Raw genomic sequence first — 16,737 nt, 5'->3', positions numbered from 1 at the left:
TAAATACAGCACGCTAATAACCAAAAACAGCACGTGACGCACTTTTATAACTATGAACCGTTTTTTTCTGCAAGCTGTAATGCAGACCGTGACAGCTTTCGAGCCATCTTTAACAAAAACAGACCCACCTCGAATAATTGAGCTGTCGTAGCCATGTTTCAAGCAGGCAAAAAGCAACGGTATATCCGCAAACCCGTCTTAAAACGACGTAGTTTCGAGTTTGCTCCTTATTATTTATATCTATTCTGAAAACAGTTGCTTCCTGCGTCCAGCTGCCATGACCGGGCCGGAAATAGAAAGACGGGATACGGGTGAGGATGCGTAGGCTATGCGCTTGAAAGCAGGTCTGGGATCAGTTTTGATGTTCTACTACAATGCAGCTGAAAACTGTTCGGTTTGTTACCGCTGATCCCATGTCAGCTCTGTCGCCCGGAACGATTTTTTCGACCACGCCTCAAGATGTCACGTGATTGTTAACAAACAGGAAGCAGAAGCTGTCATATGGGAGTAACGTGACAGGAGAGCTCTTCTTTTTCTGTTATTTTCCTTAAACATGTTTCTTAAGAGCTTAAGTTATCGGTCAGTCAGTGCTGTAACTGTGAAAAATTAAATAGATTTTGTTTCATACATATCTTACTTAGTAGGCTAATAATTGAACAGTATTTGGCATGTTAGATTAGTCCAAGTCCTCCACAGGGAGAGAAGCAGCAGTATGAGTATACGAGCACTATGGATTGTCTCAAACGAAAAGGGTGAATCTGGAAAAGTGCGGTTTTCCAGGTGAGGACATCGTCTATAATGGACTATTAGCATAACTGACTGCTTTTGCTAAAATGCAATGTTGTTTTGCTGGTGTTTAGAATGGCAGTATTACTAAACAAACTTATTTAACTCGTAGTTCACCCAAATAATGATAATTAACCCAAAAAGTAAAATTATTCACTCACTATTTACTTAATTGGTTCCAAATAGGCATGGGCCGGTATAAGATTCTGACGGTATGATAACCTTGGGTAAAAAAAAATCACGGTTTTGCGATATCACGGTATTGTAATTGCTGCTCTAAAACAAGTTCTTTTTAAATGTCTGTAGACAATTTAACCTACCTAATTCACCTGTACCGCATGTTTTTGGACTGTGGGGGAAACCGGAGCACCTGGAGGAAACCACGTGAACGCAGGGAGAACATGCAAACTCCACACAGAAACACCAACTGACTCAGCCGAGGCTCGAACCAGCAACCTTCTTTCTGTGAGGCGACAGCACTACCTACTGCGTCACTGCTTCGCCTCCCATTTACTTTAACGTTCAATTCAAGCAGTTCAATTTTACTAATGTACATAATTTTTATGCAAATCTTAATATGCATATGAGGGAAATCTATTAAATGAGACCATTTGAATCGAATATTAGCAAAACTATCATATTTGTTACACCACCAGCATAACGTGTAAACCCATGAAGAATTCTTTGTACAACAAAATACAGGTGGTATAAAACTGATAATAATCAAACGACCCTTGAATATTTACAAAAATAGAGCACTTACGTACATATATTTCAGTGTTTAAATTATGGAACAAAATCAATGACAAAAGTATTGAATTAAAAAGCTTGTTGACTAGCACAAACTGAAAAAATAATACACCGAATTAACAATTGCTTTGAATTTTAATGACTTGAATTCCAGGGTTTGTTTTTTTAGGTCCTGAAATTTAACAAGCTGTTTATTTAAGCTGTAAATATTTCAACTAAAAATATTTTGCACACGTTCTTATACTTATAAATTCAATAATTCATATTCAATTTACAGATTTCACTTAAAAACATCAATGATCTTTAAAAAATACAATGTATAATATGCAAAAGGAAATTTTCAGTTCGTTTATTTCAGTTCAAATATTCGCTTCCATAAATTCAGTGGTTCAAATTAGCCTGTTAAAATTCTACATTACACCGGGGAACTGCAGGAAAAGCAATGGATTGCAGATTAAAGATCGCTTGCTGCTTTTTCACCAGCAGATGGAGATGGAATAATTTAAGATTTTTAACCCAGTAAATAGGTGAGAAAAAAGCTAATAAAGGCACAAAAATAAAATGAGTCTGAGAAATGAGTTGAATGATGTTTTGGATGTTTATATTTGCCTTATGTAACGGAAGCCAGTGATTGCGTAAATCGTAAACCTTACTCCTCGGATCTCAAGAGGTTGATCCAGTGACAGACGTTGTTCTGAAATCTTTAGCCTTTCCTTAGAGCATTGTGTCCCATGCCGGTATTATTTTTTTATTTTCTTCCTTCAGTGCGATTCCCCACAGTTGAGTTTCGTGCTAAATCCTTGGCTGGATCTCAGTATGTGGCCGTTCCGAGGACCGAGTCATTCCTCAGCTACTGTTGACAGAGTTGGGCTGGTGGATGCTGACAAACCTTACGTAGATACACGGGATGACTGTGCCCGTCAGCACGTTCTACGGCTGTGGAACTCCTTATCAATGGACAGGGTGGTGAGAACCCTCTGGCCTGTGCTCACAGTCACTCAGGGAACGCTAATCCTAGCCTGTCTTCCTCTTGTGGAGGCTCCCCTGAAGCCGCGGCCACCTCTCCCCAGCCTGGCCTCAGTTTCTCAGGGCTAGCTTTTTTGTCCGGCCTACAGGATTTCCTCTGTGGGTCTGGAGGTAACCAGAGGCTGATGTGTTGGCCTCCCGCTTGGCGGCCCTTCCATCGGTACTCCTGCAGATTTGCCCTTGGGGAGGCCACTGGACACCCCTCCTACATCTGGATTGGGTGCCTTCTGCTGTAGCTCCAAGCCCTGGAGGGGCTCAGAACAACCAGCCTGGAAGGCAGGGGTCCATCGAGGAAGGGCGGTCGTAAGGTGTGTGCCCTTACTGGAGAAGGTGAGGTCCATGCAGTACGGCAAGAGTAGTCGACAGGATATCTGGGATGTCTACGGCATGGTCATGTGTAAGGTTAGTTCCCATCCTGTTTGCTGAGCTTACAGTCAAACCAAAATTTTGCAGACACCAGATTTCATTTTTATAGTTGCAGGTACAGGAGACAATGTAATGTAACTGACACATTATACCCAAAATTAATTCATATAACGAACTATAAATTAAGGAATTGATACACTCTGCTGCAGCGTGTCTGGAAAAATACTGCTCAGTACAGTTCAGGTTTACATGAAAGGTGTTCTGTGATTAGCACCTTAGCCTAACAGCTAGAAGGTTTGAGTCCAGGGTGGCCAGGAAGCATTTAATGTGTGGAGTTTGCATGTTTTACTGTCAGGTTTTTTATGCTTCGGTTTCCCACACAGTACAAAGACATGCTGTATTGCTAAAAGCAAAAAGGGCAATAGTGAGTGAGTGTGTGTATGAGAGAGTGTTTCCCGGCACCGGGGTTGCGCACCATGACAAAACACAAAAGAAGGGAGCAAGCAGAAGGAAAGTGATTGAGTGAGGTTTGTATGTACCTGGTTGACAGCAAAGACTACAGGCTTGTCATAGAGGCTGTGGCCAGTTATCAAGTATTGATAGTGTTGCATCTATAGTGTACATTTTGTCAAACTTTTCTCATATCATCGAGATAAATTTGTTCTGATACAGTTTAAATGACACAAACTGAACAACTTAAATTATGCTGATTTTAAAAAAACAACTTAAAAAAACTTTTATGGACAGTAAAATTTTATTAACCATGAACAAGTAAATGCATAAATAAGTAAATGTATTCATGAGCAGATTAATCCACAGAGCAACAAACCGCCCTTGCATGGCACAAGCTATTGAAATGAATGGGTTCATGGCGCAGTGTTTTCCATGTCTGGCCTGAAAGCTCTTCGCTCTGAGCAGTGACTACAGCTAGAGGAACAATGAACCCACTGTTGGTTCAGCATAGCCTTTTTTGGCTGTTTTCTTTTGGCATCCCTTTCAATTCAGTGCATCCCTTGTTGCATATTTAGATTTGCGCTTGCTTTTAATTATGAATTGGTATTAAATTAATGCCTTCATGTTTTTCAGTGTGAGGTTGAAGGCGTTCTACCCAATGTGACCGTCACCCTCACACTCCCTCCCAATGGGTCACCACTGCAGGACATTCTTGTCCATCCCTGTGTGACATCTCTGGATGCAAGCATTCTCACCGCCTGCAGTGTGGACGAAAATGACGGTTCTGCCTTTTCAGGACCATACAAGTTCCCTTTCTCACCACCTCTGGAGCTTTTCAGACTCTGCAGTTACACCTCACAGGTAAATCTTGTTCTGACAGTAGTTTGTCCTATGCTGGATTTGCATCTCAAAAATGTAATTTGGGCTCCAGTTTTCACAATTTTATCAGGGAAACTGATTTTTATTACATGGTATGAGTTCACAGAAGAGCTTCATGCAGTGTGGAAACTTCAGGACCTTCTAGGCCAGGGGTGTCCAGTTCTGTTTCTGGAGGGGCAATATGCTGCAAATTCCACCTCCAACCAGCTTCAACACACTGGCCTAGAATTTTCTAATGATACAACCTTCCATTTAGAAGGATTCGTCCCTATTCCCTAATGCTTTTGAAGAGTTTACCCCCCTGGAGTGACTGCTTCGAGGATATTAGGGTATAGGGATGACCCTTCCGAATGGAAAGCAATGAGCAACACCAAACAACTTCCCTGAACAATGGATAATTGGTGTCCGAAGTGTTCATCGATTGTACCTGCTGGGCATACATTGTGAGATTTTTGTGTCTGATTTGGAGCCAAATTTGAACTTGTGCGACTCTTCTATGAATCGGGCCAAATTTCAGCTTTATTATGCTATGTTCATCAAGTGTACAAGGGAAAGGGGAGGTGATTAAACTTTCCCGATCTGTAATCAGATCATTTTCTGATATTTTGGTCCATTGTGAGGGAATCACACAGTTGAATCAGAGCTACGAATCAATTGAGTTAAACTCGGTGTTTGCACCCTTACTGTACCAGCACAAAAAAAGACTCAGACACGTACACACTTCTGAGTTTACAGGGGGTACTATGGTGCAGTATTAATGGATATATTCCAGAGTGTACAGAAATAGTTAAAAGTGTATGATATTCTATTTATATATTTGCGAGATACAGCTTTATACTACTTCCCATTGCATGGCATAAATACATCATATGATGTTTGTCAACCACCATTAAACAGGCTGATGTGGTGATTTCATATGCATTGTGAAACAGTCGAATCTCTGCTGACCAGTCGGACTATTTATTGTGAGCACATGAATTGTGCGCTTTGAGCTTTACATCGCATATGATCTTCCCGGTACAGTGTGAGTTGGTACATGCTAAATCGCATCAAAATCGCAAAAAGTTGCACCGTGTACTTTGTTCCCATCTTAGAAATTCCTCAGTTCGAAAGGCCCTTTAAAGTGGCCAGTTTTGAGCACTTTGTTTTGGAACGACACTTTTATTAGTGGCTATGATTGAAGGGTGATGTGTCCCATTGACAACACACCATTGAGTCTGAAGTTCCTTAGGAAGCAAGTTGGACATTCTGTTCTAGGACCATCTGAGCCTATTTACAAACAATATTTTAAAATGTTTCATTGTTTTTTAAATGATTTTTTTAGGCAGTTTAGGGCATCTTTGAGGCCCTAGATCAGGATTTACCAAACTTAGGTGGGTTCCACTCCACTTTTAGACACGCACTTGCACACTTTCCCATCCCTTGTTCCCTCGGGGGAATACCCACCACTATTTTAAAGTGTGTTCCACTTCTCAATGAATGAGGGAAGTTTACACAGACACACCCTCGATCCTTCGATTTTGACCAAGGGAGCAAGTTGGCTTCATATGTCCACTCCAGCACATGTCCCAGAATGACTTTACAACAGTCTAGTTCCTGCCTGCTCAAGGGTTTAGGGCATTCCTCTGAAACTCATTCAGATGTTCCGTCAATATTGTGAGACTTGTGTGACGTAATCAGTGATGTACATCGGAGTGAACTAGATGGAGGGAAGTTAGTGATTGAAGGACATAAAAATTGGTCTGGAATTCAGCCTTAGTCCTGGTGGGCCATTTTGCCTCAAGACTCCTGGCATGGAAAGTTTTAAGTAGTAAAGCCTGATTAGCTTGTTCAGGTTATTGTTCGGTTCGGCCCTCAAGGACTGAATTTGGTGACCCCTGCCGTTGACAGTTCCCTCTGGTTTCATGACTGAAACTATGTATTTATTTGAAATGGATTTGTTTTGTAAAGCCACTTTTAATTATTTTAATCTATCCTGCTTAATAAAGTATTAATTTCTTATTGACCCTAAACATTTATGTTCATTTTATATTATTTGCCAATAAATGTAGGATCTATAACTTTTTTAGGTGCCTGTGCCTCCAATTCTTGGCTCCTAGCAAGCTGAAGGCAGAGGAGAATCAAGTGAAGGTAATGTTGTCCTGAAGCTTCATGAAAGTGTCAAAAACAGCTTTGAGTACTGTGAGGCACACATTCCATTCTTCAACCAGTAAGTATACAACTCGCTTCTGAGCTACCAAACTATGATGCATCATCAATTTTGTCAGAGATTCATAGTTCTGTATGATCCATAGTTATTATGTTAGTACTTTTGATAATAAAACATGACAACTTTAATCTTTTTAAAAATATTCAAAGTGGATAGTTAAGTGTTTGAAAGGAATAGGGCATAGGGTGGATAACTCAGAATAGAACAAAGCCAGGAACTCTGCTTTAACCCACAAGATTGTGATGCTGTTTACGACATGTTCGTTGAAATGATGGATTCGGGAAACACAGATTCACGAAACTACAATGTATTAAAACTATAACAATTGAAACAACTAAATTTGCAATCTTAGTTGACTACAATGGTTTTGGGAAATGCATATGGTTGCTATTCACCTTATTTTTGACATACAAGTGGGGCTCAGTCATTGGAATCTTTTTTCACTTCCATTCATTATTATACGTTAAAAACAGCTTATTATACTGCTTGATGTTGCAAACTGATATTTTCTTATTATATTTTTTTTTTTGCTTTTTTATGTATAGTCATGAACACGTTTCTTTGTAGACGCAGTAGTTTGACCGTTTCTGCCATTTGTTTAGTCCTAGTCATTTCTCCAATAGGAAACGGAATCAGAAGTTCTAAAAAAATCAGGGGTCAATAGTGTCCTCCTGCATGTTTCTTCACAGGAATCTAATGGGCAGTGTGGAGGTCAAAGTGAGCTCAGGACAGCTTGAGGTGTCCAAAGAAAAGAACCTACTGGTTTGGGTTTTAGGTACAGTACATACATTCCTAATATGCCAGTTTTTCTTTTGGATTTACAGATATACATTATTCTAATTATATAAAACAGTTTGAATTATTAGCCTTCCTGAATTATTAGCCCCCTATATTTTTCCCCCAATATCTGTTTAACTTAAAGAACATTTTTATCCCACACATTTCTAAACATATTAGTTTTAATAACTAATTTCTAATAACTGATTTCTTTTATCTTTGCCACAATGACAGTACATAATATTTGACGAGATATTTTCAAGATACTAGTATTCAGCTTAAAAGGACATTTAAAGGCTTAACTAGGCAGTTAGGGTAATTAGGCAAATCATTGTTTTGTAGATAATCAAAAATAAATAAAAATATCTTCTCCAGAAGAAGACATATTATAGGAAATACTGTGAAAATTTTGTTGCTCTATTAACCTAATTTTGGAAATATTTGAAAAAGAAAAGAAATTCACAGGAGGGCTATTTGTATGTGTTTTTTTACCTCCCCAGGTCAGAAGTTTCCAAAGTCTCGTGAAGCAACTCTGGAGGGGTCTGTTCATTTTTCAGGGACTGTTGCAGGACCAACAGACCCTCTTTGCACAGGACTCACTGCCTATGTAAAAGTGAGGGTGAAATGATTGATTCATTTTGTGATTATTAAATTGTAACCTCAACTAATGTGATGTTGTGTATGTGTTACTGTTGTCTTTTCAGCTTTATTTCCGAGTGCCAGATTTGACTTTGTCTGGCTGTTGTGTGGACCAACACTCAGTGCAGGTTTACCTCATCCGCTAAACCACGGATTGTTACAAGTGAGTGTTTCTGTAACCTATGATTAAAGCTGAAATAAATATTAGACACAAATATTAGATGATTATTAGATGTTGCCTTGGCATATAACTGAATAGATAATGAAGAAAACTAATTCTAAGCTAAAATAAAGCTAAATAGGAAATGCTAAATAGCAAACCTAATTAAAAATGACAAAAGCACATTACATTCCCCCCAACATAGGGAAAAAGTACATTGGAATGTGTCATTTAGTTTTATAAAGAAATTTAAGCAATCAAAAAAAATAAAAGATTGGCTATCACGAATTTTTACTAATTTTACAAATTTTTACTAAATTCAAACTCTAGTTTCATTGAAAAAATTTGATATATCAGCCTTTTTTTACAATATCATTTGATAACATGGTAGAAAACTTAGTTAACTTTATTTTACTTACAGTATATAAATCTAATAAAAATTTGTATGATCACTTTGATTATACTAATTATAGTATAAATATGTTGTTTTGTTTTTACATCTATATCAACAAATACAATAAATATTGAATATTGAATGTGACAAATATTATTTTAACTCATATTTTGACATTTTACTTTCTCAGAAGTTCTATAAAGCATTAAAACAGAAACTTGAATTTCATATTATCTTTATAAAAAGACCATTTTGATATTTTACTTTCAGAAAAGTTCTATAAAACATTAAGACAGAAACTTGAATTTAATATTTTCTTCATTATTTCCATCTAGCCCGAGAGCTGGTCTCCTCAGAATATTACATTTGGAACTCCACAGGCGATGCTCCTGTCTCTTCTGGACTCACTGTTCTGTGACATGAGAATATTCTAATAAATTACTGCAGGTATTAAACAAGAATCAGCCACTAAATCATATTTTCTACAAAAGTGTTGTCTGTGATAAATTAATGTGATAAATCTGTTATACAGCGTTAGCGTTCATTTACGGTCCGACTTTCATAAACTGGATAGTTTTTCAAACCTGTCAAATAAAATATTAAATGTTTCTTCTTATTATAAAATATTTACTTATTTAAATATACAAATAAAGCTAAATAGAAATACAAAAAATGTCAAAAGCGCATCACAAAATTACAGAAAAGTTCATTTTAAAAAATGTTTATCACTGATTTTGAGCAGAAAAAATTGTTTATAATAATTTTTTTTACTAAACTAAAATGCCTTTCATTGGAAAAACATTGATAATCAGACTTGTCAGGCATATTTACAATACTTGTATAGTTTTTTAAATCTGTGAAAAATTTAATATTAAATGTTCACTGTCTGACTATTTGTTTTTTGTAGATATGACTTGTTTTATAGGCTGAAAATTAGCCCGATTTATAATGATATTGTGATAACAAGTATTATAATATACTCAGGACCATATAATATGATCGTCCACTGAAGCTAAGCAGGGCTACACCTGGTCAGTACTTAGATGGGAGATCACATGGAAAAAGCTAGGTTGCTGCCAGAAATGGTGTAGTGAGACCAGCAGGGGGCGCTCAACCTGCATCTGTGTGGGTCCTAATGCCCCGGTATATTGAAGGGGAAATCTAAACTGCTCATGGAGTGCCGTCTTGTCGGAATGAGACGGTAAACCGAGGTCCTGGAGGAGAGTTCCCCAAATGTGTAAATGCATTGAGTATCCAGAAAAGTGCTTTATAAATGAAGTAATACAATATCTATACTAGAAAAATGATAATAAGGTTATACTGCATTTTAAAAGATTTTTTATGGCCAGTTTATTTTGACCCCCATGTAATATAATATATTCATCCATCCATTTGTCTATAATATAATATAATATAATATAATATAATAATAATATAATATAATATAATATAATATAATATAACATGCAGCGGCAGCAGTAATGTGGTTGATGTACCAGTCCGTTGTGGTAAAGAAGGAGCTGAGCTGAAAGACAAAGCTTTCGATTTACCAGCTTTCGATTCTACATTCCTACTCTCACCTATGGTCATGAGCTTTGGGTCGTGACGAAAGGACAAGATTCTCGGATACAAGCGGCCGAAGTGAGTTTCCTTCAAAGGGTGGCAGGGCGCACTCTTATGAATAGGGTGAGGAGCTCTGACACCTGGGAGGAGCTTGGAGTAGAGCCGCTGCTCCTCCACATCGAGACAAGTCATCTGAGGCGGCTCTGTCTGTTTCGGATGCCTCCTGGACGCCTACCTAGGGAGGTGTTTCCAGGCATGTCGCACTGGGAGGAGGCCTCGGGAAAGACCCAGGACACGCTGGAGGACTATGTCTCTCGGCTGGTCTGGGAACGCCTCAGGATCTTCCAGAGGAGCTGGAGGAAGTATCTGGGGAGAGGAAAGTCTAGGGTTCTCTCCTAAGACTGCTACCCCCACGACCCGGCCCCGGATAAGTGGTATAAAACGGTGGTGCAGTGGGTAGCACGTTCGCCTCACAGCAAGAAGGTCTGGGTCAGTTGTCGTTTCTGTGTGAAGTTTGCATGTTCCCCCTCGTGTTCGAATGGGTTTCCTCCGGGTGCTCCGGTTTCCCCTACAAGTCCAAAGACATGTGTGGGTGAATTGGGTTGGCTAATTGTCCGTAATTTATATGTGTGAATGAGTGTGTATGGATGTTTCTCAGTGATGGGTTGCAGCTGAAAGGGTATCCGCTGTGTAAAACATATGCTGGATAAGTTGGCAGTTCATTCCGGCTGTGGCAAACCCTGATAAATAAGGGACTAAGCCGAAAGAAAATGAATTAATGAATAATATAATTATCAGTATTATTAAAATCTGCTGCATTGCTTCTCAAATGCTCTTTCAACAGTTCAATAAGAATTAATGAAGACTTAAGATTCACTTACCAGTTCTTTCATTCTGTCTCAGCCCAAGTCCTGAGTGTTTACTGCTGTTCAGGTCTTTGCTTTTCTCCATTAACCATTCAGCTGCTTCTACTGAAGCTCCTTGAGTTCACTCACAAGAGGACTTTGGCCCTGTGTTGTTTGATGAGGCTGAAAAGAGTGTATTTTGATGGCAGAGGAGGAGAGAAGGCAATTGTGAAACAGAAATACCAAACTGGTATCCAAAGAGGTTCTTAATTAGTTTCCAAAGTGACCCACAGACGTCCCACTTAAGCCGTCTCGGTCTCCCTCCTGCCCAACAAAACAGTTCACGGAGACTTCAAAATACTATTCTTCCAGCCTGCAAAAAGCTAGCAAGTCTTTTTTATTCTTATATGAAATCATTTATGAATTCTACAGTTGAAGTCAAAATTATTAGTCGTGATTTCTTTTTTCTTTTTTTAAATATTTCCTAAATGATGAGTGTTTTGTATAATATTTTTTTATAGCGAAAGTCTTATTTATTTTATTTAGTCTAGAATAAAATGTTATTTAAAAAAAAAAACATTTTAAGGTCAATATTAATTACCTCCCTAAGCCATATATTTTTTGGGTTGTCTACAGAACAAACCATCGTTATACAATTATTTGCCTAATTAACCTAAATAAGCCTTTAAATGTCACTTTAAGCTACATACTAGTATCTTGAAAAACATCTAGTAAAATATTATTTACTGTCATCATGGCAAAGATAAAAGAAATCAGTTAGGAGAAATGAGTTATTAAAACTATTATGTTTAGAAATGTGTTGAAAAATCTTCCGTTAAACAGAAATTGGGGAGAAAAAAACACAGGGGCCTTCAAATTCAGGAGCGCTAATCATTCTGAATTTAAACTGTATACACCTGACAAAAGTCTTGTTGTGGATCCCAGTTGTAAGAGCAACAAATCATTTGACTTCTAGTTGATCATTTGGAAAAGTGGCAGAATGTAAATTTTTTAGATGAATAATCTGTTAAACTGCATCCCAATCATTACAAATACTGCAGAAGACCTATTGGAACCCTCATGGACCCAAGATTCTCAGAGAAATCAGTCAAGTTTGATGAAGAAAAAATCATAGTTTGGGGTTACAGTCAGTATGGGAGCGTGTGAGAGATTGGCAGAGTGGATGGCAAGAGGAGAGGGCAAATTCTTCAGTAGGATAGTGCTCCTTCTCATACTTCAGCCAAAGTTCCTAAAAGCTAAGATGGTCATGGTGTTTCAGGATTGGCCAGCCCAGTGACCAGACATGAACACTATTGAGCATGTCTGGGGTAAGATGAAGGAGGAGGCATTAAAGAGGAATCCAAAGAATCTTGATGAACTCTGGGAGTCCTGCAATAACACTTTTTGACTTTCCAGATGACTTTATTAATAAGTTATTTGAGTCATTGCAGAGATGTATGGATGCAGTCCTCCAAGCTGATGGGAGTCAAACACAATATTAATTTTTTTTCCACTGCACCATGACTTTATATTCTATACTGTACATTATTTCTGTTATTAAGTGACAAGACTTTTGTCTAAGCAAAGTCTGACCTTACTGTCCTAAATAAATAATTAAAAATCAAGGCATGATCGTATTTTATTTTGGTAAAATAAACGTAATCTAGAGGAATAATTCATTAAAACACAGGGTCTGTGCTTTATTTGTATCCATTTTGAAAAAATGTAGGTATTTTTAATGTGAGACTATCACATGCATATCAGAGGCTGAAGATCTTTTGAGTTCAAAGTGTTTTGTCCTCGAGATTATTTTTTTATTATCTTGCCTATATGTCTGTAATGTTGGCACCAATAGCCTAGTGTGTCCGAGGTGAACCTGAGTTCAATTTCAGGCTCGAGGTCCTTTGCCGATCCTCCCCTATCTCTGCTCCCCACACTTTCCTGTCTGTACATCTCCACTGTCCTATCAATAAAGGTGAAAACCCCTAAAAATAATTCTATAAAAATGAAATGTCTTTAATATTGTTGTAAAAGAAAGTGTTTCAAAAGTTTTTTAAGTTATTCGTAATCTGCTGAAATTCATTTGTTAACTCTAATAAGTTGTCTTTACTAATAGATGGATAAACAGTGAGGAGAATAAAGATGTCATTGAATTTAAGAAAAAACATTTCACTGGTTGTTCACTTAAGTTACTTGTATAAATCACACTGTAAAAAATCTGTTGAAACTGATAATGTCTTTGCAGAAAAAAATTGATTGATTGATTAACTGACTGATAGATTGATTAATTGACAGTACATTATGATAGACAAACTTGTAAATAAAACAACTTTAGCATGTACAGGATTAAACAAGAATTTATAAGGTGTTTATGTAAATATAACTTATAAAACTACATTAATCATGTTTCTTATGTTTCTAACTTATTTTATGAGGTTGTACAAGCTATTTTAAGTGCATTTAATGTAATTATGGTGGCCTTGAGAAAGGCAATATACTGTTATACTACATAAACTTAATATTCTTCTGTCTTCTTCTTAGACTAATTTACTGTGTGCATCTCCTCCTAGACCGTTCATACTACAACCACCAAACTAACACCAAACCCCCAAACTGGTCTGACTCGGGTTGCTATATCTTTTCCAACTGATCCGACTTGTGGTTTTCCGAAAACTGACCTGGAAAATTCAGAAAAGTCCCATTGACTTAACATTGGACTAAACTTTATGTCATACAGACTTAAGTTTGAGCTCATTTAACTCGGACTACCAATCTGCCAATCACTGGTGACCTTTCAACTTATCAGCCACACCCTAGCAATCACTTATGGCACCTTGGCAACTGTCCCATAGACTTCCATTGTAAAAAAAACTGCCATTGACTTTACACAATGAATACCCTAGCAACCATCTAGCAACACCTTAAGAACCACCTGGAACACCCTTGTAACCGCTTAGCAATCACCGAGCAACCACTCAGGACACCTTAGCGACCACCTAGCAAAACCTTTACAGTCAAAACACCCTAGCAATGCCTTAGCAACAGCCTTGCAACTACTCTCCTTAGCAATGACTCAGAACACCATAGCAACATCTTAGCAACTACTCACAACACCCTAGCAACCACCTAGCAAGAAACATGCCAATCCATACTAGAAACATGCTAATATGTACTTTTCTATATGTCAACAGTTTCAAACTTTACACTTTTAAACTTCAAATTTTAGGCTAGTCTTTCTTAAGCCACCATGAAGTTTGTCTACGAAATTTACTTTTCTAGTTTAAGTTCAAATTAACTTTAAATAGGGTTAACTTTGAGGCAACCAGGAATTTTTAACAGTATAGTGACATCTTGACACTATACATTATGCACACACACTTTTGATGTGGAGGTTCCTTTTCTGCTGAAGTTGCCCTAAAAAATGAAATAAAATAGTTGTGAAAAACATGTAACAAACAAAACAAAACAAAAAAATTATATCTTTGGAACGGTAAAACAGAAAACGTTGGCGGTTTTAAACCTTGACTTTTCCAAACCTTGGTAAACCTTGAAACCAGTTATCACCCCATGCCTTTACACACACAGAAAATACTGGTCATTTTCTGACTGGACAATATCCGTTTTTTTCCGACTGATTTTTAACTATTTTTACAGTATGTAAAGTATCATAGCAAATAGGAAAAAGGGTGGATAAAAAAAGCTAAACATGCAGTTATGAGCAGCAAGTAGCCGTTTTCTATCTATGTACAGCTGCTGGGCCGCATTTGGCTGTCAATTAACGGCTGTGAATTCCTACGGAGAAGATGATGATAGTTCTGCTGGAGCCACATAAGAGCCCTTTATACTGAAGTAAAGCATTGTCTGAGAGATTAATCGTCTGCCATGTTTGCTGATTGCCTTGCGGTGTCTCTGTAAGAACAAGGCAAGTCTGCATTCTCACAGGGATTTCCTCTTTAGGGCACTGAGCGTGGTCAATCTTATAAGTGAAGCAAGTCTCCAATAGGTCCTCTCATTCTCTTTATGCTTGTCTTAGGATTCTCCACCTGTTTTAGTCAGTCTGGCTCCTCCAGTCATTCGGCAGATTCCATGTCAGACGTTTTCTAATTGGTCTTTTTTTCTAAAGGAACAAATCTAAGAATGTATTATTAGAAGTTATAATTAGGAACCAAGCCTTGGAGAAAAAATGTTTTAGGTTGTTTTATTTGAGCGGTATGGCGGCTCAGTGAGTAGCGCTTACAGCAAGAAGGTCGCTGGTTCAATTCCCGGCTGGATCAGTTGGTATTTCTGTGTTGAGTTAGCATGTTCTCTCCATGTTGGCGTGGGCTTCTCCCGGGTGCTCCGGTTTCCCCCACAGACGTTTTGTCAGTTTAGTGGCTAATTCGTACGAGTTCAGTCTTACGGAATTGTACGATTTTAAAAAGGAGGCGTGGCACCTATCCCCAATCGTCATTGGGGGATGAGCAAATAGTGCTAAATTGAATGAGTTTGATCGTACGAATTCATACTAATTAGCCACTAAATTAAAAAGTTATGAATTGCCGTGAGATTGTGTTGCTGTTTCCCAGTACTTGGTTGCAGCTGAAAGGGCATCCACTGCATAAATCATGCTGGATAAGTAGGCGGTTCATTCTGCTGTGGCAACCACTGATAAATAAAGGGACTAAGCTGAAGGAAATTGAATGAATCAATGTTTTATTTGATTATCTTGTCCTTTTGTATATTATGTGCACTGCAAAAATATCTGTTAAATAACTGTTGCATTTAGTTTGTAATTCATGGGTGTTTTAATTGCATTATGGGTCCTTAATCTCTGCTCTTACCAATTTTGAAGTTAGAAATTTTAATAAAGTGACTCTTTACATTTTTTATTGGTTAGAAATAATATGGGCTTGAGAATCTAGATTTATTTCTATGTATTTTATTTCTCTCTATTTATCTCAAAATCGTGTTTATAATGAAAAAATATATAAATAAATAACAAATATAAATAAAAAACTATAGTAGTATCACAACTGATGTCACAACTGCTAAAACACTGTTTTGATTTACACAAGCATTAGAATTCATATGCTTATTTCAAGCTATGGCAATGAACTAGCAAGAATACTGTTTAATACAGCTGTTTAAGGACTGAATATGCTAACTCATAATTGAAAATACTTTCAATTTCATAAAATATTTTCAAATTTTCACATTAAAGTCAAATATTGCTCCATGAGCATACTGAATTGGCATACTTAACAGGCAATACTAAAAGGCTATTTTAGCATGCTAGCCATAATTATTAGGGAGTTTTATTTCATTAAGTCAATATTGCTGGCAGGGCAATGGAAGTAACAAGTCACATTTCAGGCCTGTAGCCAGCCTGGTGAAAAGGGTCTTTCGTTTTTCTCAAAAAGTGAAAATTTTTGGGGTTGTTTGCCTCATTTTCTATTCAATAATGAGATTTAAATGCTGCATTTTTGTGACATTTTAAGCACTACTTTTAGCTGGATTAGCTTGTCGGTTAGTAATAATAACCATGTTTTGATGTACCAAGAAATATGAATAAATACATTTTTAAAAATAAAAATTTATCGTATTACATCATTAGAAAAAATAGCAATCTGTTAAAGTTTTAAATTAAAACTGTAGCCTATTGTCTAAATAACAAACTGGCCAGCATATTCAACTGTCCTCAATCAGAATTTGGCCATCTGATTAATAAAAAAAAATAAATAAATAAAAAAATATGGCGACGCAGTGGCGCAGTAGGTAGTGCTGTCGCTGTCGGCTGGTTCAGTTGGCATTCTGTGTGGAGTTTGCATGTTCTCCCTGTGTTCGCGTGGGTTTTCTCCGGGTGCTCCGGTTTCCCGCAAGTCCAACGACATGCGGTACAGGTGAATTGGGT

General features: G+C 37.5%; 1 pseudogene; it reads left to right on the top strand.

Moving 5' to 3' along the window:
* Positions 1 to 496: 496 nt before the first annotated feature.
* On the top strand, positions 497 to 8,900 carry LOC130244654 (AP-5 complex subunit mu-1-like; annotated as a pseudogene).
* Positions 8,901 to 16,737: the final 7,837 nt, after the last annotated feature.

This window comes from Danio aesculapii, chromosome 17 (genome assembly GCF_903798145.1).
Source record: "Danio aesculapii chromosome 17, fDanAes4.1, whole genome shotgun sequence".
Lineage (NCBI taxonomy): Eukaryota > Metazoa > Chordata > Actinopteri > Cypriniformes > Danionidae > Danio > Danio aesculapii.
Note: the sequence above shows the minus strand (reverse complement) of the source record. Positions and strands in the feature narration are given on the sequence as shown.